Raw genomic sequence first — 26347 nt, forward strand, 5'->3', positions numbered from 1 at the left:
CGACAAGTACATGAGGCCCTACTGAGCGTCTGCTCAATGCCACATGTTATCTTTAGCCCTAACAACAAACCTACCAACGATGTGTATTAACCTTTTGTTACTTATCAAACTCGGAAAAATTAAATAACTTGTCCAAGGTCAACTAGCAAGAGCCAACATTCCAATGTAAATTTGTCTGACCCAAAATTATCTGATATAATAAAAGGCCGACATGCAAATCAACGGAATGGTGAAATGACCAGTCGCTATGAGGTGCACTGACCACCAGGACACAGATGCTCAGCCTAGGAGCTGCCCCCTGGTGGTCAGTGCGCATGCACGGGGGGGAGAGCCACTCAGCCAGAAGCCCTGAGCTGGGCTCACAGCTGGCGAGCGCAGCAGCAGTGGTGGGAGTCTCTCCTGCCTCCCCAGCGTTAATGATGTCCGACTGACAGCTTAGGCTCTCTCCCCAGGGGAGTCGGCCTAAACCATCAGTCAGACATCCCCCAAGGGCTCCCAGACTGCAAGAGGGCGCAGGCTGGGCTGAGAAACCCCTGCAAGTGCACAAATTTCATGCACTGGGCCTCTAGTTGGTCCACATTAGTCTGCTCAGACTGCCACAGTAAAACACCACAGACTGGGGGTGGGGAGGGAGGGGCTTAAACAACAAAAATTTATTTTCTCCCAACTTTGGAGGCTGGGAAGAAGTCCAAGTTCAAGGTGCCAGAGAGAAAGAAACATGGATGAGAGAGAAATATCGATTGGCTACCTCCTACACACCCCCTGCTGGAAATTGAGCTAGCAACCTGGGCGTGTGTCCTGACTGGAAGTTGAATCAGTGAGCTCTCCATGCATGAGGTAACACTCAACCAACCAAGCCATACCAGCCAGAGCTGGTGTCTCTTTTTATAAGGACACTAATTCTTAGAGCAGGGCCGCACACTTATGACCTTGTTTAACTTTAATTACTTTCTAAGATGCCCCATCTCCAATACAGGACACCGGGGAGGGGGCACCGTTAGGGCTCCAATAGGTGAATTTGGGGGGAAGGCGACGCAAACATTCATCCATGGTCTTTCTACCACATTCTGCAGCCTCTCTCTGTCAGCATCTCCATGAGCAAAACTGGCATTAAAACTGTAGATATCTGTAGTCACAACATCCTGCACGGAGACTCGGGTCTTCCCTGGCTTAAATGTTTTCCACCATTAAACTTTCTCTTGATGAGAGAAACCCTCCAGAAGCAGGAATCCACGCTAGCAAGAGAGCCGATCTTTTCCATGGCGTTGGGACCATGGCGCCTGTTTCAGTCCCTTCCGTTTCTTACAGATAGTTCCTCCTGTGCCACACGTGCGTGTCTGCGTAGTTTAGGTTTTCTTCGCCAAACAGAAAGTCTTCCCTTCAGTGCGGTCACCAGGCTCATCCCGGAAACACTTGGGACTTGGTTCTTGGCTTCTCTGTTTGTGTCAGTTCAGCCATGGGGCGAGGGTGGGGGAGGGAGGGGAGGACCTTGGCTGACCCAGCGCCAGCCACATCAAATACATCCGCCCCTCGCTCCAGAACACTGGAGCATTAAGAGATTCCCCGGAGAATGCTGAGCCCAGAGAGAAATAAGACGGCTCCCGCTGGGAAAGACATCACTCCCCTTCAATAATCCGGTTGCCTCGCACAGCGGAAGTCCTTCTGCTCGGCATTCGCACTCAGGGGGCCCTCCCCGCGGGAGGGGCTGTGAAACGCACGGGCTGGGGTTTCAGGCAGCAGCGTGCTGTGCTGTCTGAGGCTCCAGGGAGCTGTGACGGGCGGCCTGATGGGCATGGATGGTGCCGAGGAACCGGGAGGCAGCCACCGGCTCGACCGCTCAGCACCAGGTCATGTGCCAGTGCCAAGGCACACGCACAATGAACAAGACACACACTGCCTTGAGGCATGTGGGCAAACAAGTACAGGAAATAGCAGACGGCCCCCGTGGGAGCACAGGGTGCCATGGGGAGCAGAAAAGGGGGCAGCCTCGGAGCTCCAGATGCCTTCAGAGAAAAGGAGAATCTGAGCTGAGATTGGTTTGAAACCACGGCCATAAAGAAGAAGGACTAAGCCCTAGCTGGTTTGGCTCGGTGGATAGAGTGTCGGCCTGCAGGTTGGAGGGCCCCGAGGTCAATTCTGGTCAAGGGCACATGCCTGGGTTGTGGGCTCGATCCCCAGTAGGAGGCATGCAGGAGGCAGCAGGTCCATGATCCTCTCCCATCATGGGTGTTTCTCTCTCTCTCTCTCCCTCTCCCTTCCTCTCTCCAATCCATAAAAATATTTTTTTTAAATAAGAGGGGTTGAGACCAGGGCCTCGGAATGGGCTGACGGGGTCCAGTGTCAGCCCCCAGCACCTTCCAGCTGTGCGGCCTTAGGGGTGAGGTAACGGACATGGACACGGACACGTGTGAGACTTGGACGAGACATGCCGTGCGTCAAGGGCTTGCGTCAGGCCGGCAGCTGGTTCCCACTCAGAACAAGTGTTTGCGGCCGAGAGATTTATGGCTGTGTTTGTGGCAGGGGGGGCTGGCTGATGTGGGGTTGGGGTGGGGAGGGGGCACGGAAGATTGCTTTGACCTCGGAACAGAAACGTTTGCTCGGGCCTCGGGCGCAGGGAGGCGGGGATCTGGACTGGGCGGAGAAGCCGCAGGGCTGGGAAAAGCCAGCGTCGGAGCAGGTCCAGCCTTTGCAAGGACATCTCTGTCCCTTCCTGAAAGAAAATGGTGCCGGGACAACTGAAATGTGGGGTGAAAACTTGCTCCTCACAGTGTCTGTTCTTCTTTTTTCTTTTTTTTTTTTTTCTCTTTTTTTTTTGTGGTGGATAAAATAGACAAAACCCAGCATTCTGCCAGGTTAGCCATTGTTAGGTGCACAGATCAGTGGCACTGAGCACAGTGACATTGGTGGGCAGCCATCCACCACGCCATCTCCAGAACTTACCTTCCCAAGCCACAGCTCCGCACCTCGATGGCGTCCCTTGAAATGTGCAGCTTTTAAATGCGCATAGCATCTCATTTGTCTGTTTCCTTCCGTTGTCTGTGCTTTGAATGTCATGTCTCCATCTAACCCGGGATCACAAAGCTTTACCCCCATGTTTTCTTCTAAGAGTTTTATAGTTTTTAGCTCTTATTGTTTGGTCTGTGATCCCTGCTGGCCTGCGGTCAGGAGGGCTCCCCCTTCACTCTTTTGTCTGTGGATATTCAGTTGTCCCAGTGCCATTATTTTTTTTTCCCAGGCATCCTGTGTTTTTATTTGTTAAATCTCGCAAATGCAGTCAGAGGTTTCACAACTAGAACAAAGCATGAGGCATCTCCAACCCTTGGCATCTCAGGCTGGTCTTTTTTAAGGACGTGCTCACCTCCCTCGTTCCCTCTTGGATAAATTCCCACCTTCCTACAACCCTGGGCCTTTGCTCCCGGGCTGGGGCCGAGAGGAGAGACCACTGAGCAGGCCTCTCAGCGTGGGAGAGCTGCCCAGGGGACAGGGCCCTCAGCAGCTCCAGCAGCTCAGCTCGGCTCCATGGCCTGGCCCAAACGCCTGTTCTGCTTCACAGCGGGGGCTGAGACTCACCGAGGTGCTTCCCCCCACCCCCTGCCACCTCAGTCTCTGACTCTTTGCCCACTCTCACGCGTGTATTTTCAAAGACAGTCGGCACTCGAGACTTCCTCTCTCTCCAGACCTCTGGGCCCAGCCAGCGGGCCTGTGGGCTCCCCAGCCTCTGCAGTTGGCAGATGGCACTTTCCCTGCCCACTGCCACCTCGGTGCCCAGAAACGCCCTCGGTCTGTAGGCTGCAGGCTGACTGCAGAGCCTGCCCATGGGAACTGGGAGACCCTGTGGCCCGCGGCCGATGGGCCGGTGCAGTGCCGTAGCCCCTGCTGGCCCGGCCGCCCGGCATTCAGCCTGAAAGCCACCCGGTGATGTGCTTGAGGCTCAGACTTGACGTGGCTCCTAACTTTCTTCTGGCCCCGCAACACGTCCCGGACCGGCCTGATGCCCACACAGATGACTTATCGTTAGGAAGAGTGAATAACGCGAAGTGCAGGGACCGGGGAGGGGTGACTCGGAGCTGTCTCACCTGCCCCCTGGATTAAGCAAGCGCCTCGGTGCCTCCGAGTGTCTTGATTCATTCCTGGGAGTCAAGACGCAACACCTCCTCCAGGCCTGTCAGGCCGAGGGGGGCGGGGCGGGCTCCACACCCCATCGGGGTTTAAGCTGAAGGAAGAAGTCCCGGTTCTCCTCACAGACCCTGCGAGGAAGGCAGAGGAACCAAAAGTACATTCACCTTCTCCATCCTAGACAGGATGTATTTCACAACGGAAAGCATACCATTAAACGTGCACATTATTAATAAAATTTATCAACCAAAGAGACCTCAGTTTTTACCGCTCAGGGCTCTACCAGAGAAACAGAACCAGTGTGTGTGTGTGCATGTGTGTGTTCATGTGCATATGATGTGTGTGATGTATGTTGCGCGTGTGTGTTTGTGTGGGGTGTGTGTGTATGATGTGTGTGTGCATGTGTGGAATGTGTGGGCGTGCATGCAGTGTGTATGTGTGTGCATGGTGTGTGCATGCTTGTGGTGTATGTGTGTGCATGTGTGTTGTGTGTGGTGTGTGTACGTGTCGTGTATGCATGTGTGTGTTGTGTGGGTGTGCATACATGTGGGGGGGGTGCGCAGTGTGTGTGTCTGTGAGTGAAGAGGAAAAGGGAGAGGGAGGGAGAGAGGGAAGAAGAGAGAGATTTCAAGGAATCGGCTGTGCGTGCGATGTGGAGCTGGCTGGCAGGCCTGAGTCTGCAGGGCAGAAGCTGGGGTGGGAACCAGAGCTTCAGGCCACGGGTGGGATTTTCTTCCTGAGGAAGCTCTTACGGCCTTTCCTCTGACTGCACCGGGCCGCCCACACCGTCAGAGAGAATCTCCTTATGAACAGTCCGTGATTGTCGGTGTTAAATCTTCCAAACACCCCTCCAGTAACTCGAGATTAGCGTTTAATTCAGTGACTGGGTACTACGGCCGGCGAGGCTGATGCAGAAAACCGACCGTGAGCACAGGGTGCTTCTGCCGGGGGGTGAGGGGGGGGCGCTGTTGTTCCAGACGAGGAGTTGACCCCCGTGCAGGACGGGAACCTGCTGGCCGTGCGAGGTCACACGGGCCAAGCGGCTGAACTTGGAGAAAGGGGCTAAAGAGTAAGCTCCGGACCAAACCTGCAGAGGCTCACACTCAGCCAGGGCACTCAGGCCAGGGCCAAGCATGGACACAGGAACCCCACCCACCTCCGATCCTCCTTCTCACCATCCTCCGGGCTCTGGTCACATCTCTCACCTGCTTAAAACCCCTCAGGGCCCCACCCACAGGAGAGAGCCACACCCCTTTGCTCATTCATGGCACGGCCCCAGCCTACTGTCCAGCCTCCTCTGCCACCGAAGTTGGCCTAATGGACGTAAGCACACACACCCCACACCCCCCAGCTCTGCCCTGTCTCAGTGCCTCTGCACCTACCTTAGGATTTCCTGCACCCCCTGCTGGCTCTGCCCTCCTGAAAGTCCCACTTCATCCTTAACATCCATCTCAAGTACCACTTCCCCTGAGAAGCTTCTAGACCCTCTCCGCCCTCCAAGTCTGTTTACCCAACCACAGCTCCCCTTTGGGGTGCCCTCCTCCTCACCCACTAGCCCTTCCTGCATTCCTGGTTGTTCTGTTCTTCTCAGAGAGGCTACCATTATGCCTTTATACTCACAAAGCTGGGATATTGAGAAACAAATTAGTGCACTATCTTTCTTTTGTGTGTGGGGGAAGAAAAGCCAGAAATGGGAAAACTATAGCCCAAGGGGCAATCTGGCCCACTGTCTATTTTTGACAAATAAAGTTTTATTGAAACATAGCTGTGCCCATTCCAGCATTACTCATAGCAGCTCTCCTGTCTTAATGGCAGAGTTGAGTAATCGTCCAGGTAACCAGCAAAGCTTAAAATACTATTGAGCCCACCAAAACCAATTTGGCTCAGTGGATAGAGCAACTGAAGGGTCCCAGGTTCGATTCCGGTCACGGGCATGTACCTTGGTTGTGGGCACATCCCCAGTGGGGGGTGTGCAGGAGGCAGCTGATCGATGATTCTCTCTCATCGATGTTTCTAATTCTCTCTCTCCCTCTTCCTCTCTGTAAAAAATCAATTATATACACACACACACACACACACACACACACACACACACACACACACACCGTATTTTTCGGACCATAAGACGCACTTTTTTTCCCCCAGAAGTGGGGGGGAAAAGTCCCTGCGTCTTATGGTCCAAATATAGCCTACACATATACTTTAAAAAAAAAGTTTTTTTACGTGCCCGGCTCTGTGTGCTTGCTGCAGCCACTGTCCATTCCTCCGTGCCCAGAGTGTCTGCCCCGCTCTGTAAACCCCGAGTGGTAGAGGAGTTCCCATGTATGGTAGTCAGCCTCCATGCCCTCGCTGCAGCCATATCTCCATGTCAGCCCAGGTGCGGTGCACGGTAACTGCGTAATCCAAACCGTAATCATCGCCTGTACCCCTTGCTGGCCCGTACTCCGTGCCCGGAAGAATGCCGCGTCTAGTATTACTGAAGTCTCTCGTTATTGTGTTTTACAGTACATTTTGTCTTTTGCTGACTGTATTTGTTAATAATGGTTCTAAATGCTGCTGTTTACTTTACAGGGTTGATTACATGTGTTTATGACTGTGATGTTGGGTTTTAATGCACATAAAATATTTTAGGACACTATTTGTTTCAGAATCTTTTTTTCTTCATTTCCCTTCTCTAAAAACTGGTGCGTCTTATGGTCCGAAAAATACGGGGTGTGTGTGTGTGTGTGTGTGTGTGTGTGTGTGTGTGTGTATATATATATATATATATATATATATATATATATATATATATTTTTTTTTTTTTTTTTTTTTTTTAAGATTCCACAGAATGAGCGGCCCTCTCTCCAGAAATCTGAGGTACTCAGAAGTCTGCTGTGTGAGGCTCTGGAAAGGGGACCTCAGGGATATGACCAGCCACGGAGGGTCCAGGGAGAAAGGGACAGATGCCTTCAGACACCCAGGTCTCTGGAGCGGGACCCGGGTCCTAAAATTACCTGTGTCTTAGCAGCCTGAGGCCCCACAAGCCAGTAAGCAAGAAACCACACGGCCATGGTGACAGATCAGAAATAACTCCAGTAATTTCACATCGGAGCAAGAGCAGCAGGGGAAACTTCATCTGAATGCTACCCAAAGAGACTGCAGCTGGCCACCAACTGTCTGAAGACCTGGTCGTGGGAGGGACCCGCTCCCCGAGGCAGGGCTTAGGAGGGGGGCTCAGACAGCCCCGTGAGGAGACACTGGTCTCATCCGGAGATGGTCCATGTCCATTTGACCTGCCCTTTCTGGGTGGGCAACTGGCATCAATGTCTATGGACTGTGCTGAACATCTCATTCGTCTCCAATGCCCCCTTCCCTGAGGGGTGGCAGTCCCCATCTCCCAGAGAATTTCCCCGGGATTTCAAACCATCCTCAGAGCCATGCAGCCATCTATCACCGTGATGCCATCTGCTCGGGCTGTCCAAGGAATATGGCGAAATCGCATGCTGCTCAACTAAAGGAAAAGTGGCCCGTCTCCCCCCTCCCCATGGGAAACGCAAAACTGAAATTGCTTTTCCAGAACATTCCTTCTGGAGATGGGAGAAGGGACCCACAGAGACTTTTCATCAAAGGAACTGAAGACAATGACAGTTTCTAGTGTGACCGGAACTGCAAACGTAGACATCACTGCCTGCTGCTCAGAATCATTTTAATTGCCTTGGCTGGTCTCTTCCCTTGCTTCCAGTAATTGTATTATTATTGTTGTTGGGTTGTGGGGCCTTTTGCTTGTTTCTCTTTTTTAGAAAACATCTCCATGTGTTTTCAACAGTTGTCATGGAGAGTTGCCACCACAGAGACTTCCTGGGGAAAAGTTATTTCAAAGGCTCATGTCTTCAAAACAAACACACACACACACACACACACACACACACACACACACACACACAAATGCAGGAGGGGGAAAAGGGGACTTTGAAAACAAAAATATTGTGATAAGACCGATAAACGTCTTCCTTCCTCTGGCACTTACTCGGAGCCTCACCATTGGCCATCACCTACAAATTATTGGCTTTGACTACAGCATTATGAGTCTACAGGACAGCCAATACAGAACTTTCACAAATTAACAAAGTAAGTGATCAAAGAGGGCTGCAAATACCAGATACAAGCTCCAGCGAGAGGTGAAAGACACGAGACTGCACATCTACCACACGCAAGCATTTGGAAACATGTCAATGTCAAGACTACCTATCAGCTCAAAGGCACAGGCTGATCACCAACATCAAGACACATTTCATGCCTGGCCCATGTGGCTCAGCGGCTGAGCATCGACCTACGAACCAGGAAGTCACGGTTCGATACCAGGTCATGGACTGAGCCCAGGGTTACAGGCTCGACCCCCAGAAGGGGCATGCAGGAGGCAGCCAAACATCGATTGATATTTCTCTCTCTTCCTCTCTCTTCCTCTTTGAAATCAACAAGTACATAAAAGTCACTCAACACGTACATACAAGCCCCCTAGGTGGAATGTGAAGACGAAGCACTCTGTATTTTTCACAAACATATACGTTTCACACCTTCAACACCATCTCTTTCCACCATCAGGACTCTAGATATACCTTGGAGTCAGGTGAACATGTACAGCCTGCCACGGAACGGTGAACCAAAAAGCACCACGAGGCCACACTGTGGGGAGCTGTTTCTCTCTTTTCCGCGTCCATCTCCATCACGGAAAAGGGAACAGTCAGGTTCCTGAGTGGAGGAGCTGGGGATTAAGAAAATAAAGAAAGAGACAGGGGGCAGAAATAGATTCATCCAGCTGGGCACTAGGTGGGCGCCATCCTCTCTGATGGAGAGGCAGCGAGCCTCCAAGCCACGCAGCAGGTTTATTTATAGGGTCAAAGGAGCTTATTTGCGTTCTTAACTAGGCCCTAGCATCCCTGGATTTACATATCTAGACCGGCCCCTGCTGACACCTGGACAAAGGTAAGTCAGAAATTGAATACACCCCCAGCCCTCTTGGGGGTGTAACCGGACACGGACTCTGCCAGTGCCTCGGGCTCAGCTGACAATTTAAAGGATGTCCATGTGCCTTCCCAGGAGGCCCTCTGCACCACGCTGTGGAGGAAAGTGTCCTCCTTGTCCAAGGTTCCACCATGCCATTACTGCAGTCACCATTCAGGAGTATGAGCAAGGAAGTGCCTAATTCCAGGCCATTGCTCTAAGGGGCGAGTCTCTGAGAAGACATCTCTGCAACAGAAGGCCAAAGTCAAATTTAAATCAGTCCTTCTTGTTTGCGAAGCATGCATCCCTTCCTAGGCCTCCCGAATGTTTATGGGAAAGGCCTGACCTTTCTCTCCTCGCATTTCCACCCGTCCTCCCCTCTCTGGCAGACAAGGTCAGGGCAGGTTACGCCCTCACTCGGACCCTTCGCTTCCTCTTACTGCCCATCTCCTCCCTGACCGTCCAGCCCGTGGTGAAATATCGCTTTTAATTTTGCTTTCACTCCTTCTCTCCCTCCCCCTTAGATGCTACTTAAACATCTTTCCTTTCCGACAATCTCCTTTTAGAAACTCAGAACACTCAGCATGTTCTCGTCTGTAATTATTTTTTTCTCTTCATTAAATTCCAATTTCCGCTAGAAAACCATAAGGAGAAGCAATAAGGGAAGGAAAAACACATTTAAAAGGAAGTGGAGGGTGGGGGATAGGGAGAAGCTACTATCTCAGCCAAAATACAGCCAGGAAAACCGACTTCCAGCTAGCTTACAAGATCTTAATCACATCCGTGGGGGCAGTGCGGGGAGTCAGATGCCCTTAAGGAAAGAAAACGCCTTTTCTCGGACAGCACGGGAGGGCTTGGCTTCGTTGAGTCATAGGGCTCCTGTGTGCTAATTTCCAGCTTCCGTCTCCCACCTGTCCCCATGCCCCTCGGTACACATTGAAGGCTCACTAACGTGATAGGTGAGCCAGAATGTTCTCTCGTGGCTCCTTCCCGCCTGGCCTGGGAATGTCTGCAGAGACTCCCCAACCCCTGCACGACCACCCACTGACCACTCCTTCCCCCTCTGTGCGCATCTCACAATGAAACTTGTCTGGAGTGCGGGGTAGGTCAGCAGCCCTGGCCCACTCCCACCAGGTGGAGTGGCTCCCAGCCGTGTATGTGAGTCACATTCTCCCAGGAGGTGGTAGTGCCATCCCACAATGCATCTGAGCACTTGCAATTCACATCTGATGGGGGGATAATGGTGATGGACAGAGACTTGGCGTGGGGTGGTGAACACACAGCACGATGCACAGAGGATGTGTTGTAGAATTGTGCACCTGACACCTGTACAACCGTGTTCACCAATGTCACCCCAATAAATATAACAAAAAGCAAAAGAAATGGAATGAAACTCACATCTGGTGTGAGGTGGTGAGCATGTTGCTTTGTTTTTAACATGAGGCTCCATAGCATGGAATGAAGTATTTGTCTGAGCTTCCAGAATTCTACTCAGGATTACCAAGGGGATGAAGAAAGTCCGATCCATCTACGTATTGGACTACCCGGGGGTCATAGAAGGGGACATTATTAGGTAATAATTGTTCTAGAAACTTCTGTGCCAGAGATGACGTGGGCATCTGACCTTTTTTGTTTTGGTGAAAGACAAATCCAGAGGATTCCACACCCTCTTTCTCCCAAGCGACCGGGCTCCAGTCCTTGCGTGTGGAGCTGCCTGGCTGCTGCTCCCCGGTCCCCGAGACTCTGTGCTCGCTTCCTGGGGGGAGCTGGGCTCTCTCACGACACGTGCTTTCACATCAGAGAAAAGGGCCCAGCTGGTGTGGCTCTGGGGTTGAGTGTTGACTGATGAACCAGGAGGTCACGGTTCGATTACTGGTCAGGGAACAAGCCCAGGTTGTGGGCTCACTACCCAGTGGGGGGCATAAAGAAGACAGTTGATCAAAGATTCTCTCTCATCCTTGACATTTCTAGCTCTCTCTCCCTTCTTCTCTGAAATTAATTTTAAATATCTATATATATTTAAATTATATAAAAGGAGCCAAAACCGGTATGGCTCAGTGGATAGAGTGTCGGTCTGCGGACTGAAAGGTCCCAGGTTCGATTCCGGTCAAGGCCATGTACCTTGGTTGCAGGTATAACCCCGGTAGGGGGTATGCAGGAGGCGGCTGATTGATGTTTCTTTCTCATCGATGTTTCTGGCTCTCTATTCCTCTCCCTTCCTCTCTGTAAAAAATCAATAAAATATATTATAAATAACTAAATAAATAAATTATATAAAAGGAGTGCTGATAGAGTTCTGAGCTAGCCTTAGGTTACCCATCAGCCTAGAAAGTTCCAGAAAGGTTCAAAATGCAGATACAGCGATCACCAGGACTTTCCCACTCCCACAGGGAGTCATTTATCCCCTGGGAGGGGCTGGCTGAATATTTTTTTCCATAATCTCTAGGATTTTGTCATGGTTTTTGTTCTGCCTCTTTTCTTCCTCTAATCTATTGCGCAACACTGATCTAAGGAATTCCCCGAGCTTCAGAGTTCTTAGAAGTATTCTCAAAGATCATGTGGTATCTGCCTCTTCCTTAAGAGTCCACCAGTTGGTCAGCCTGCCAAATGGCCTTGTCAACCTGCCTCCGCTCACTCCAACGCAGGAACAGAAGGGCTCATCGTGGAGCCACAGAATGACCTCACCTGGCCGCAGCTTCCCTGGAATACTATCGTGGTGGCCTTTGACCCCGTCCCATTCCCAGTTCCGGGTATCAGAGGCCCGCCCTGGTGAGAGTGATCGTTATAACCAGTGTTATCGGAGACCGCTCATATCCTCACCCCTGACCGAGGCCACACGGCGGTCAGACGCCCAGGCCGCCTCGCTGCTGGATCGCAGGACCCTGTCCCTGCTTCTCTCCAAGGACTCCGCCTCCGCCTTTCCGCTGAAAACGCCTTTCTCGCCGGCCCAGGGTTTGTCAATAGAAGGCTGTTTGTCTGTGGCTCCAAGACAGGCAAACGCTTGTCATAAGGCTCCTCAGGACTCTGCAAACAGCCCCACCCCTGACTCCCAAGCCTTGGGTGCAAAGAGCGTGGGCCACTTGCAGGAAGCGAGTGTTTCCAGGAATGTTGACTTTGCAGAGCGAGCACGCATGTTTCTCCCCCCCACGCCCCCACCCCCAGAACCTCCGTTTGTCCCCAGCGAGCTGAGTGCAGGCCGGCAAACGCCGGTCCCGCGGGCGGCCCTGCCTCGCCCTGCCTGTGCTCTGGGCCGCCGCCTACGGGTGCCATGACCCCCCTGGGCCTGCCAGGCTGTCGCTCCTGCCTCCGGGAGGCGATGACCCACAGGCCAGGGGCATGGATGCCTCAGCCTCCGGATGTACGCCGTCCAGCCACGCTGAAGATCAGCAAGACCCTGGGCCCTGGGACCCTGCTATGGGCTGAACTGTGAACCCCAGAAAGGACGTGTGAGAGTCCAAACGCCTAGGCCACAGAGTATTCGTACCCCCTAACCCCCCAATGTCCACACGTGGAGATGTTGGTCCCCAGCGCCATGGCATCAGGAAGTGGAGCTTTTGGGAGGTGAGAGGTCGTGAGGAGGACACGGCGAGAAGGCGCGAGGGCCTGGCCACTTGTCCTCGCCAGCCGTGGACTCGGCATCACCTGGTCTCGCCTGCCAGGCCGAGACATAGAAAGCTACGTCCATGTGTACAGGCCCCCGGTCTGTGGTTTCTGCCACAGCTGTCACACAGACCATGTCCGACCTTCTGTGCTGCGCCTGATTGTGTTTTCAGCGTCTGTCCTGCATCTTTCTCCTGTAGGCCCAGGGTCAACAGACATGTCCTTAAAGGGCCAGAGAAGTGGATGCTGGGTATCGGGGGCCTTATGGCCTCTGTTGCCACCCCTCAGCTCGGCTTTGCAGCAGGAAGCAGCCGCAGACCATGGCTCAGCGTCTATCAGGCCCCATGGAACGCCATTCCCGGGGAGGCCAGGCCCGGGGAGACCGGGCTGAGAGAGGCCAGGCTAGCGGAGGCCAGGCTGGAGAGCCAGGGAGGCAAGGATAGAAAAGGCAGGGCAGGGAGGGGAGGCTAGGCGAGGCTTCAGGAGGCCAGGGGAGGTCAGCACACGTGTGATGCCCAGAGATGGACACGGCACCCTCCCATTTCTGCTCCCGTGAGGAGAACAAGGAAAGCGGACTCAGCTCCTGGCAGAGGGCGGTGAGCCGTTGCCTAGGAAGGGAGGTGGCCCGGGACATGTGCCCGCGAGGAGCAGCTGAGCTGAGTCTTGGGAACGTGCACACCCTCGGTCTGCGGTCGTTCAGGGCAGCGGTCGCCACGCCAACCTCTCCGACCTCATGGACCGCTCGTGGTCTGCAGACCGCCGGGTGGCGACCATGGTTCAGAGCCTGAAAGGCTGAGGAAGACACTGTGCCCTCAATGTCTTCTCTAACGGCCACACTCCCTGAGCTTCATCCCGGGGGAAACCTCAGAAACGTACCCGACCAGCCTGGACTGAGCCCTTACTGCACACAGGCCCGTGCGAAGGCTTAGAGTCCACATGTGTCAAACACAAGGCCCACGGGCCAAATCCGTCCCGCCAGGCCTTGCAATGTGGCCCGCACCGCGCTGTCATCACTGCACTCCGCTGCGTTTCCATCACAATGACAGTTTATGACTGTTCAGTAAACCATTCGGCCCGCGATTTAGGCTGGATTTTAGATTTTGGCCCCTTCTCTGATTGAGTTCGACACCCCTAGGCCTTAGACACTCACATGGTGCTTTTCAGGAGCTTTGGTTGGGCCATTCGGCTTGGGTACTTAGAGGAACGGGGAGCTCATTACCGATACAGCACAGTCTACCCCTTGGCTGTGCTTCCTCAGAAATCCCTAACTTCACCAGCGGAATTATACCCCTCCCTCCAGCCCACCGTCTGTCCACGGGCCCACAGACCAACTACATCAACCCTTCCCCCGCTCCCACACCCCCGCACACACAGACACAAGGAGAACAGGCAAGAAAACTGAGAAATAGCCACAAAGGAAACACCCACGTCAGCTGTGGTCACTTCCCGCATTTTAAAACACAAACTCAAAATGCGGGCATTTCAGATGTTCACCCAAAGCAAAAGAAAACACTAATTCAAAAGGCATGTGCAGCCTTCCATACCTCTGCATCTGTTTTGTACCCGTGGACACAGATGATAGTGGGGGCAGGCCTGGGGAGGGGAAGGCAATGGGGAGGAAGAGGGTCATGGCAGGGGGGAGAGGAGACATCTGTAATACTTCCAACAATAAAGATAAATAATGGAAAAAATAAAAATAAAACACAAAATCCATTTCACACCCAATGACTTCCGAAAAGTACGCTGACGAGGGCAGGCTGACCGCGGAGCTCTAAGGAGCCAGTTCCCCCGAAGGAGAGTGTGTTTTCGGTTCACAGCTTCATCGGAGCGCAGCACTTCCCTTAAACCACGGGCTCAATGAAAGGCAAATGAATGCCTCGGACCCCCAGGTGGAAACGCAGGCCAGGGGCGGGGCGGGCGGGGCTGCCCGCTGCCCTCCCACCGCCCGGAGCTGCCCAGTAACCGAGTGAGATGCCCACCACCTGCGTGACCGCCGGGCTGCCAGCTAACAGCAGGTCCTAGGGCTTCCCGCCCGCCGCCCGCTCAGCTGACAGAACTCGGCGCAGGAGGCCCAGCAACCTGAAAAAAACAGAGTCAGAATCTGGGCCCTGACCGGTTTGGCTCGGTAAATAGAGCGCCGGCCTGCGGACTCAAGGTTTCCCAGGTTCGATTCCGGTCAAGGGCATGTACCTTGGTTGCGGGCACACCCCCCATTGGGAGGTGTGCAGGAGGCAGCTGATCGATGTCTCTCTCTCATCGATGTTTCTCTCTATCCCTCTGCCTTCCTCTCTGCAAAAAAAAAAAAAATCAACAAAATATATTAATATTTTTTAAGAAGAGCTGGGGAGATGGAAGCAGGCAGAGGGCAGGCCGGGAGAAAAGGGAGAGCAGCCAATGCAGAAGCCACTGGAAGCAGGCCCACCCCGTCCACCTCCCTGCACGGCGGGCCTCACGCCTTCCTGCCCCCACTCCTTCAAGACCTGGGGTTGAGTATGGGCTGCCACCTGCCAGAAAGTTATGAAATCAGTGCAGATGCTCACAGCCAGCCATGGATAAAAATGAACACGGAATAAACAGGAGCTGTCAGGATACATAGCTAAGTGCTGTGCTGATAAACTTGGCCAGCAATGGGCACACATGCATATGTGGTCATGTGTCATATGCATGCATGTACATAAACTAGAATCACAAGCCTCAGTGTGCCTCACGCACACGAAGGGTAAGCACTGTTTGGAGAAACCGTCCCAATTATAAACACACATGTCTATGCATGTGAATGTGCACCGATTTAGCTCAGCATTTTCCAGTTACAGTCAGGAAGGACGGAGGCCTCAGGCTGATGCTTCAGGGACGGCGCCCAGGGGGTGCGGGGAGGGCGGGTGGTGGGGAGACAGTGACCCCGTCATGCAGTGTGGGAAGGGGGCGGACAGGCAGCAGAAGCGGAAGTGGAGCCGATCAATGAGCATTGCACTCCAGAGGGCAGAGGTGCTCATTGATTTTCTGGAGTGGCAGGTGTGTGAGACTCCATCCTGACATGTTCTGTTTTCCTCTAGGCCAGTGTTCAGCAAACTCATCAGACCACAGAGCCAAATACCAATAGGACAACGACTGAGGTGTTTTGTTTTGTTTGTTTTTTTTGAGAGCCAATTTTTTTTTAATATATTTTATTGATTTTTTACAGAGAGGAAGGGAGAGGGATAGAGAGCCAGAAACATCAGTGAGAGAGAATCATCAATCAGCTGCCTCTTGCACACCCCCTACTGGAAATACTCCTGCAACCAAGGTGCATGCCCTTGACCGGAATCGAACCCGGGGACCTTTCAGTCCTCAGGCCAACGCTCTATCCACTGAGCCAAACCGGTTTCGGCTTGAGAGCTACATTTTTTAAACTTAAACTTCTTCTAATGCCACTTCTTCAACATAGACTCTCCCAGGCCGTGGTATCTTGTGGAAGAGCCTCTTTCAAGGGGCCAAAGAGCCGCATGTGGCTCGCGAGCCGCAGTTTCCCCGGAGCCGTTGCTCAGGAACGGGGCTGGGATATTGGTTTCTCCAGCTCCGCACCAGCTAACAGCGCCTGCGGGGGCTGTAAACAACCGCGCATCCTCAGCAATGTCAGCCCGGGGAACAGAACTCCCAAACGCGGGGTTTGTAAATGAACATTCCTGGCCCCCAAACTTCCTGTCTGCAAAGCAACAGCACCCAGGCCCAGGGCCCAGGGAGGTGCCGAGGTGTGTGCGTGAGGGGGCATCCATCGTGGAGTGGGGTTCAAGGCCTCCCTTTCACACCCAGGCTACCCATCATGCTGGGGAGCAGGGACGCCGGGGAGAGGGGGCGCCGGGGAGCGGGGGTGCTGGGGAGCAGAGTGCTGGGGCTTTGTGTCTTCCTTTTTTTGAGGTCCTCGGGTCACAGAGGGAGGGAATCCCTTTAAGTTCATTGAGGAAATCAAATCCCAAAAGCTCTCTCCCCTAGCAGGTCAGGCTTCCAGCCCTCCCTCCCCCAAACACCAGCCCCGCCCCCCTTTCCTTGCCCACATGTGCGGGCACTGCCATGTAAGAGGGTGATGGTAGCTAGAGCTTCCTAAACAATAACTCAGGTGACAACTCACTCCTGTTTGCCTGGGTCTGTCCAAGTGTCAACACTGAGAGTCCCAGGTCCCAGTGGGCCAATGAGACAGCTGGTCAGCCTGACCCTGTGCCAGACTGCCCTGAACCCCCCCCCCCCCCCCCCATGTATCAGCCCCCCCCCCCACCTAAGCACCACAGGCAGGCAAACCCTTTGCACAGGTGTGGACCTGACACATCAAGTGGTGATGGAACTAGCCCTATCCGGTTTGGCTCAGTGGATAGAGCATCGGCCCTTTGACTGAAGGGTTCCAGGTTCGATTCCAGTCAAGGGCACATAGCTCGAGTGTAGGCTCAATTCCCCAGCCTCTGCAGGCAGGGTGTGCAGGAGGCAACCAATCAATGTGACTCTCTCACATCAATGTTTCTCTCTGTCTCTCCCTCTCTCTTCCACTCTCTCTAAAAATCATTGGAAAAATATCCTCGGGTGAGGATTAACAAAAAATATAATAAAATACCTTTTTTTAAAAAGTAGGTAATGGGACTAGAAGAAATAATAATTATGTGACATTACAGAGGTGTTGGCTAATGCTACAATACAATCATGTAACACTATACTGTACATGTAACAAATCAATATGTTGTATACCTTAAACTCAGGATGTTCTGTGTCCATTCTATCTCAATAAAATAAAAAGAGGCGATGGAGTTTGCCTGGGTCCCACAGGTGGCAAACTGGGACTCCGACCCCGAGCTCTCCTCCAGGGCTGCTACGCTGCTGCCTCCAACCCGGGCCAGTTGGAGGAGACGGTGCAGAGCCAAGTGATGGGGCCAGGAGCCAAGGGGTGTGGGCCGCCGCCAGGAGCTGGGAAAAGCAAGGAAGTGACTCTCCATGTGAGCCTCCCGCCAACAGCGCAGAGTTAGCCCAGCGAGACTAGGCAGACCTCCGGCCTCAGAAGCAGGCGGTGGTTCTCCGCTGTCTTTAGCCGCCGAAGTTGTGGTAATTGGTTCCATGGAAAACTAACACAGACTTAACTCTCTGTTAGGTCTACCCTCAGGGGTCTTATAGTCTACTAAGAAAAAGCACAACAAAACATTCAGGGTGAATATCATTCAGGACTCAAATATCATTCAGGACTCAGGACCCTAGCAGCATGCCCCAACTCAAGGCTGTCCCCCCAGAGGAGCTAATCGCCATCGCCAGCTGACCGCAGGCAACGTCCTGCATTAAGGAAGCGGTCACTCCACTGGGACACCTCTCGCACATTTGCAGCTGTGGGTCCCCAGCCCTGGCCCTGACATTCGATTTTGTTGGGTGCATTCGGAGACAGGAGTACTCACAGGACAGATCTAGCCCATAGATTTATTTGGTCGGGCCAACCAAACAATCCTATATAATAAAAGGCTAATATGCAAATTGTTCCCTCGATTGGGAATTCAACCAGGGGGTAGGACTCTTCCTCCCCTTCGATCACCCCTGATCTCACCACCGATCACCCCCCACCCCAATCAGGGGCAGGGCCGGCTGGACAACCTCTTGTGTCCCTCCCCTCAGCCGGCCCAGCCCGATCAGCCCTGAAGGGGGGGGGGGGGGCCAGACCCCACCCGTGCACAAATTTGTGCACCAGACCTCTAGTTACAAAATAAAATAAAAATAAAAAGTCTAAGCTTTGAATGAGTTGCCAATATTAAGACTCTGGTGATTTGGTAGAAAAGAAAGATTTCCTTCCTCCCTTGAAACATCAGGAGACCCAGCGACCAGGAGGCAGGCGTGGCTATCTCTTCAGAAAAAGCCCAGGGCGCTTTTTACAAAGATGGCGCCAAAAGCGAAGAAGGAAGCCCCTGCCCCTCCCAAAGCCGAAGCCAAAGCAAAGGGTTTGAAGGCAAAGGAAGCATTGTTGAAAGGCATCCACAGCCACAAGAAGGAGGAGGAGGAGGAGGAGGAGGAGGAGGAGGAGGAGGAGGAGGAGGAGGAGGAGGAGGAGGAGGAGGAGGAGGAGGAGGAGGAGGAGGAGAGGAGGAGAAGGAGGAGGAGGAGGAGGAGGAGGAGGAGGAGGAGGAGATCCGCACGTCCCCCCCTTCCAACGGCCAAAGACACTAAGGCTCCGGGGCAGCCCAAGTATCCTCAGAAGAGCGCACCCGGGAGAAACAAGCTTGACCACTATGCCATCATCACGTTCCCCTGGCCACCGAGTCAGCCACGAAGAAGATAGAAGACAATAATACACTTGTGTTCACTGTGGATGTCAAGGCCAACAAGCACCAATCAAACAGGCTGTGAAGAAGCTCTATGACATTGATGTGGCCAAGGTCAACACCCTGATCAGGCCTGATGGCGAGAAGAAGGCATACGTTCCACTGGCTCCTGACTATGATGCTTTGGATGTTGCCAACAAAACTGGAATCATCTGAACTGAGTCCAGCTGCCTAATTCTAAATATAAAAATTTTACACTGTAAAAAAAAGGAAAAAGAGACCCCATGGCTCCCAGCTCCTGCTCCTCAGGCCTGACCCCGGCCCCTGTAGGCGGCGCCCCAAAAGGTTGTCGAGACAAATGACCTCACCCCTTCACCTGCTGCTGCTCCTGGCCTCCCCTGCTTAAGGCCCTGAGGGGAAGCCTGTAACATCTACACCAGAATGGAAGGGAGAGGGAGGAGAGGGAGAAACATCAATGATAAGAAAGAATCACCCATCAGCTGCCACCTGCACACGCCCGCTGAGGATGGAGCCCTCAACCCGGGCTTGTTGCCTGACCAGAACTGAACCTGGGACCCTTCTGTCCACAGATCGACGCTCTATCCACAGAGCCACACCAGCCAGGGCGGGAAGCCCATATTGATCTTAAGAGACAGTCCAATGTCCCCAAACAGCCCCACCTTACAGGAGGCCAGAACACCCTAACTGACCAGCCTGGGCCGGGCCGTGTTCCACGTCGCACGTCCCACGTCCCACATCCCACAGAGGGGCCGCCCTGGGCCACCAGCAGGGCCAACACACCAGGCTCCCGGCCTGGGGGAGCCTCAGAGAGCCTGGAAAGTCCCGGATTCTGGGTGGGAGAAAGGAATTTTCTGTGACGAGGTCTTGGTGCCGGGACTTCCCTGTCACGTACGTCAGCTTTTACGGAAAAAAGACATGTCCACGTCCCCGTGGAAACCCAGGGGCTCTGAGGGCCGGTCGCGGGAGCCAGGGGGCCTGACTGACACAGAGGGTGCTCCCCCGTGTGTTCAGACCGAGCACGTGGGGGGGCCGGGAAGGGGACGTGGCCTCATGCTGGTGGAAAGGGCCCCACTGCGAGCAGGTCCAAGGGCACTGCGCCCAGGGTGCGGTGATGGGCACCAGGGCTTCGGGCTCGTCCCTCCTGCAAGGGCATGCAGGAGGCAGCCAATCAGTGATTCTCTCATCATTGATGTTTCCCTCTCTCCCTCTTCCTTCCCTTTGAAATGGATAGAAAATACTTTTTTTAAAACATCTGCCTCTGTGAAGAGTGGGGAAGGCATTTTCCTCCGTTTGACAGATGCAGAACTTGAAAGGCCTAACGCGGGTTAGGCCTGCGCCCTCCTGAGCTCTCACCGCTCCCCTCGGTTAGCGGCGTGCCTAGGAGAGACCACAGGCTCCCGCTTTCCGGATGCGTCTACTGGTCTCTGGTTCTGCAGCTGCGGTCACCCAGAAACAGAGCCTCCAGGCAAAAACTTCCCTGAGTCCTCTCCCCCTGCCCTCTGACCTCTGACCTCGCCCTCTGGTTCCTGGGGCTCCCTCCGGGGAATCTCCCGGAATTGCACTGGGTGGAGCTGGGACGCCTTCACTTAGGACACCAGGTCCTGCCATCTGTTTTGCAAGCCCCGGTGTTGGCATCGTCCATCTCCTGGGGGGAGGGAGGGGTGTGTGTGTATGTGTGTGTGTGTGAGTGTGTGTGTGTGTGTGTGACTCAGGCAGCAGCTTGCAGGGCCCAGCCCAGGCTGGGTGAGTGAGAATTCGGAGCGTATTTGCATGAGCATCTGCATCATTAGCCACAGGCTGTCCTTAGGCCTCAGATAGCATCTCTGCTTTCTTGGGAGCTGGCAGGTAAGGACCCAGAATGCCAACCCTGCCCACTGAGCACCCAGCTGGGAAACAGCCAACGTGGCTGAGCTGACACTGAGGGGCAGGGCCTGTGCCATCCAGAACCACCGGGGCTGTGAGGTCCAGAACCGGCGGTGAGCTTTAGCGAGGCCAGAATGTTCCTGAAACTGCCAGGTGCTTCCCGGCTGAGAGTGCCGATGGGTGGGCAGCGTGCTGGGCGCCCAGCATCCCACAATGGACGGCGGGCTCTTCCCGCACCCGCAGGCAGCCTGGAGTGGTGGGCGGAGGACAAAGGGACAACGGACACTTCTTCCTGGTCAGGCAGAGAGGCCCCTCCCCTCCTGTCTGGCCCAGAGGGAGCCACCTGAGGTCCGTGTGAAAGGTGCAGTGTTGTTGGGACCTGCCCAGAGCTCCAGGTTCTAGCTCTCACGTTGTGTGTTTGGGGGGGGGGGGGGCCGCGGAGGGGGGCTGCAGCAACAAGCACCCCCACCAACATGCCAGCTCTCTGATGTGGGAACCCCCAGGGCCTCTGCCCCAGCGCCTGGGCTGACCCTAGTGCAGGGCAGACATGGAGCCAGCAATCCAGAAGCCACGCCAGGCACCCAGTTGGAACCATCTTGGGTGAGTAGTTCTGAGTGTGGCCCCCAGACCAGCAGCACCAGCTGGGAGCTTGTTAGAGATGGGGTCTCAGGTCCCGCCACAGACTCCTTGAATCAGAAAGTTGGGGGTGGGGGTGGAGGGAATGGTGAGGGAGAGGGGAGAGCGGGGGGGGGGGGGTGTGTGGAGGCTCCAGGTGACTGTGATGCAGCTGACGTGTGAGAACCACTAGGACACAGTGCGCCCCCTCCCTGAGGACATGGCTCTCCCTGGCTCCCAAGAGTTTGGGGGGCAGGTCCGCAGCCACTCCCTGCCCATCAGGTCCCACCTGGCCCAGAGGGAGCTGCCTGCCCGCCCCCGCCCCCCCCCCCCCACTCCAGGACACGCGTGTTTGCAGGCAGGCTGCTGTGCTCTTCAATGTGCCGGTTCTCAGAAAGAATCTTGACTTCCATGAGCGTCGCCCGGGCCCGGCGCTCTGGGCGCCCCCTGCCATCACCCTGAGGAGGGGCCGTGGTCAGAGCGAGATGGCAGTGCCGCGTACGGCACTGAGAGGGCCAGGAGCCGCTCAGGCCCTCAGCTCGTGCTGGGGTGCGCCCATGCCGTCGGAGTCTGCAGAGCCCGCGCTAGCCCTCCCACCAGGTTCTCACGTCCCTTCCCTCCTGAGCCAGCCCACACCGAGCCTGAGGCTCACTCCGGAGCCCGCTGGGCCTGAGCGGGCAGCGGGAGGGACCAGCCACCGGGGTCCGGGGACAGCTGCTGCCAGCGGGCTCCCCCGTGGAGGCCCGGCCCCAGGCGGATGGAAGCCGGACGGCGCAGAGGACCCGCGTTAGCTAAGGCGGAGGGAGCTCTGACTCCCCTTTTGTGGAGGAGAAGCCCTCGGTGGAGACCAGCTGGCAAACCCACAGAGCCCGGTCAGCCGGGAGCGCCAGACTCCGGTTACAGCGGCCGCTGCCCGTACAGCCACCGGCCGGTGCCCGGTGAGACGGCCAGGAGGGCAGCCGGGCTGGGAGGGCACAGGGCCCCGCCTTCACGCCATTTCATTTACCGAAAAGGAGCTCCCACAGTAAGGGGACCAGACGTCCCGCTTTTTAACCAATTTGTCCCGCTTCCTGCGGTGTTTTAAAACAGTCCCGGTTTGTTTCCAAACATTCTTTCCAAAAATCGGGACTGTTTTGAAACACTGCGGGATGCGGAACAAATTGTTAAAAATCGGGCTGTCCCACCAAAAGCGGGTCGTCTGGTCACCTTATCCCACAGGTGCACACGCCCGCACCACCCCGTCCGTCCAAGCGGCACCAGCCAGACCAGAGACCCGGCCGCCCCCCCCCAGCCCCCATCAGGTGGGCCCCACACAGCCCGGCTGGGGTGGCAGGTTCCCCCCTGGAAAGCAGCCGAACACCAGGCGCCCCGGGTCCCAGCCTGGCTGCCTCTGGGAGCCGCCTGGGGCTTTGAGGACCCCAGGCTCTGCCCTCGTGAACCTCAGAGCCGCGGCACCAGGATGTGTGAAAGCCCCCAGGAGGCGTGAGGTCAGTGGTGTTGGCCACCAGGAGACAGGCTCAGCCCGGACCTCAGAGCGTGGTCCGACTGGGAAGAAGGGTCTTGGCCGATGTCTTTAAGTGAAGGATGTCTCGATGAGGTCATCCTGGGTCAGGCGGGCCCTACATCCAATGACCGGTGTCCTTAGATAAGAAAGAAGACACAGTCGGGACCCGTGTGGCTCAGTAGATAGAGCGTCGGCCTGCGGACCGAAAGGTCCCGGGTTGGATTCCTGTCAAGGGCATGTACCTTGGTTGCAGGCACATCCCCAGTAGGAGGTGTGCAGGAGGCAGCTGATCGATGTTTCTAGCTATCCCTCTCTCTTCCTCTCTGTAAAGAAAAGCAATAAAATGTATTTTTTTTAAAAAAACAAAGACACGTGCAAGGCCCAGGACTCAAAAGTGAACTTCCCAGGCTTCCTTGCAAAGCCCGTTGGGCGGGGGGTGGCCCCCCACCTCAGGCCCTGGCTCGGGAGGGGGCAGGTCTGGCAGGCCGTCGCCTTCCACCCACGCCCGGGGCACCAGTGACTCCTCATTTCCCCGTGTCTTCCTTAAAAGCCTCCTCGGAGCCCAGGGCCGCCCGTCCTACAGCCGCCTCCGCACTGAAGGAGCCAGTCCCGCCGGGAGCAGCTCCGGGTGTTCCTCGGATGGAAGTTTTTATTTGTTTTGTTTTGTTTGTGTCCTCCCCCGCTTCGTTTCGCTTCCTCTTTGGAGACACCGAGGAAGGCACGTTCCCCTTTTCCCGCATCAGAAGCGCGTCAGGGCTGGACGCGTTGCCAGACCGGCCGCCGTGGGGTTTGAGGAACTGCGGCCGGCACTGATTCTCTCCTCTCCCCCGGGCCGCAGCGGGAGGGGGGCGCAGGGGGTGCCGGCCCGGGTGCGGCATCGATGGCAGCGCGGGGTCCAAGGGCACCCCGGTCCCCGCACCCCGCAGCCGCCCAAGGCCAAGTCGCAGCCCACCGCGGGCGAGGAGAGCTGCGCTGGGCACGGCCTGCCGCCTCGGCCCGGCAGGAGCTGAGCCTTCGGGAGCTCTGGGTGTGAGGCGGGAACCCTGCCCACGAGGGGCCTCCTCGGAGCCATCGGTCTGTAACAGCGGTCGGCAAACGCATTAGGCCACAGAGCCAAATACCAACAGCACAACGATGGACATTTCTCTGGAGAGCCACATTTTTTAAACGTAAACTTCTTCTAACGCCGCTTCTTCAAAACAGACTCGCCCAGGCCGTGGTATTTAGTGGAAGAGCCACACCCAAGGGGCCAAAGAGCCGCATGTGGCTCGCGAGCCGCAGTTTGCCGACCACGGGTCCATAACCTCTCCCCTTGAACCAGAATCAGAGCAGCAAACACATACTGACAGAGGCAGAGATTTCTCCCCTGGCCCAGGACGGGCGAGCAGAAGGCTGCCCCGGGCTTCTGGCCCACCTGCCCCCGCCCAGGCCCGTCCCCAGGCCGGGGCCGCCCGGCCTCTGCCTTTCCCGCCTGGGCCGTCCCGCTCCAAAGCTCACGGGACCCGTTCCCGGGGCCTGTCTCCGGGGCGGCCAGGAACCTGGGGCGGTCACAGGGGCCTTTTCCAAAGAGGACCCTGGCGAGAAGCGGCTGTTCCCTGTCCTGTGACCTCAGCGGAGGATCAGGGAAGTGAGGACAGCTGGGCAGGGAAGCGGAAGTCAGCTCCGAGGGCAATGGGGCCAGACTGTAAGGTTCACATTTTTAGGAATGAGCTGTCTCCCTTTCTGTTTTCTATTTTTTTTTTTATTTTTTTTCTTTTTTTAATATATTTTATTGACTTTTTACAGAGAGGAAGAGAGCGGGACAGAGAGTTAGAAACATGGATGAGAGAGAATCATCGATCAGCTGCCTCCTGCACACCCCCTCCTGGGGATGTGCCCACAACCAAGGTACATGATGCCCCTGACCGGAATCGAACCTGGGACCCCCCAGTCCAAAGGCCTATGTTCTAGCCACTGAGCAAACCGGTTTCGGCTGTTTCCCTTTCTTGCAACAGTGGCCTGGGCCCGCCCGGGGGCCAGATGCCTCCCGGTGCAGGGAGACACGTCCCCTGACGGTGTCCCCAGTCCACCGGGGTCCCTGTCCCAACCGTCTTCATGCACACGCACTCCACAGCACCCACAGCCCTGGGCACCAGTTCCCCGCCCACCTCCACTCCCAGGAGACCAGCATGGCTGCGAGCGGATTTCTCTGACAGTAAAGGACGGTCATGCCGGCATTCCAAAGCCCTCCGTTTAAGGACAGCCCAGTCCCCTAATCAGTGTGGCTCAGTGGATAGAGCGTCAGCCTGCGGACTGGAAGGTCCTGGGTTCAATTCCGGCCAAGGGCATGTACCTTGGTTGCGGGCACATCCCCAGTAGGGAGTGTGCAGGAGGCAGCTGATGGATGTTTCTTTCTCATCGATGTTTCTAACTCTCTATCCCTCTCCCTTCCTCTCTGTAAAAAATCAATAAAAATATATATATTTAAATAAATAAATACAACCCAGAATACAGCCACAGCCGCCCTTCCCTTCCCGGGGTGCCCTCCTCTGCAGAACCCCGTCCTGTCCACGGGCTTCCTGCCATGACCCATCATCTGGTTTCCATCAGAAGCCAGGGTCAGCCCTCTGGCCTGGGGCCCGCTGGTCCGCACGCCCGGGAGCAGGGCTGTCCCCTAATTACCACGTCCGTGCGGCCGGGGGCGGGGGGGGGGGGGGCCCCCGCACAGCGGGGCGAGGACCTCACAGAGCCGCGTCTGGAGAGTCTCCACGCGCACCCTCCCCGGCTCCCACGGCGCTGCCATCAGATCTCCCGACACCTCCCTGCGAAGTGGAAATGACCCTCCGGACAAACGCTGTCTCCCCAGAGCCTGCAGGGAAGATGAAAGCGGGAGCTGGGGTCCAGGCCAGGGGGTCGCTGAGGGAGAGAGAACAGAGGAGGGGCGGGGGGCGGGGGGATGCAGGCGGCCGGCACCAGGCACAGTGTGGCGTGTGATGACTCGATCCCGATTTGCCAGCTGGTCTGTGGAAAGCCACCTCCAAGCCGGCGTCATCGCCCCCCCATGTCCGGCCCCCCCCCCCCAGGCCTCAGGAGCCTGGACCTTAGCGGGCGGGCGTGGTGGGCACCCAGTCCTGCTAGGAGCCGGCTCCGCGGGCGTCACCCAGCGCGGCCCTGGGTTTGCCAGCAGCAGGTCCTGCTTTCCTCTCGGGAAGACGGACCCCGAACAGCACAGGAAGGCCTGTGAGACGTGACCCCAGGGACAAGGACGGGGTCAAAAGTCACCCCGGGAGGAAATCTGGCCTCCGCACCAGCCTCCCAGCGCTGTGTCCAGGAAGCTCGTGTCTGACAATCAGACGCTGCCCTGGCCCTGAGGCTGCCCACCTCTGGCCTCGTCAGGGACACCCGCCAG

At 55.6% G+C, this 26347-nt stretch overlaps 1 long non-coding RNA gene across 1 annotated transcript; it reads right to left on the reverse strand.

Annotated features, from left to right (window-relative positions):
• Positions 1 to 3851: 3851 nt before the first annotated feature.
• LOC118724550 lies at positions 3852 to 19103 on the reverse strand. Its single transcript, XR_004989626.2, has 3 exons — positions 18999 to 19103; positions 5273 to 5280; positions 3852 to 3949 (listed from the first exon to the last, which is right to left on the reverse strand). It is a non-coding gene; the product is annotated as an uncharacterized LOC118724550 (long non-coding RNA).
• Positions 19104 to 26347: the final 7244 nt, after the last annotated feature.

Source organism: Pipistrellus kuhlii, unplaced genomic scaffold, assembly GCF_014108245.1.
Source record: "Pipistrellus kuhlii isolate mPipKuh1 unplaced genomic scaffold, mPipKuh1.p scaffold_m20_p_2, whole genome shotgun sequence".
Lineage (NCBI taxonomy): Eukaryota > Metazoa > Chordata > Mammalia > Chiroptera > Vespertilionidae > Pipistrellus > Pipistrellus kuhlii.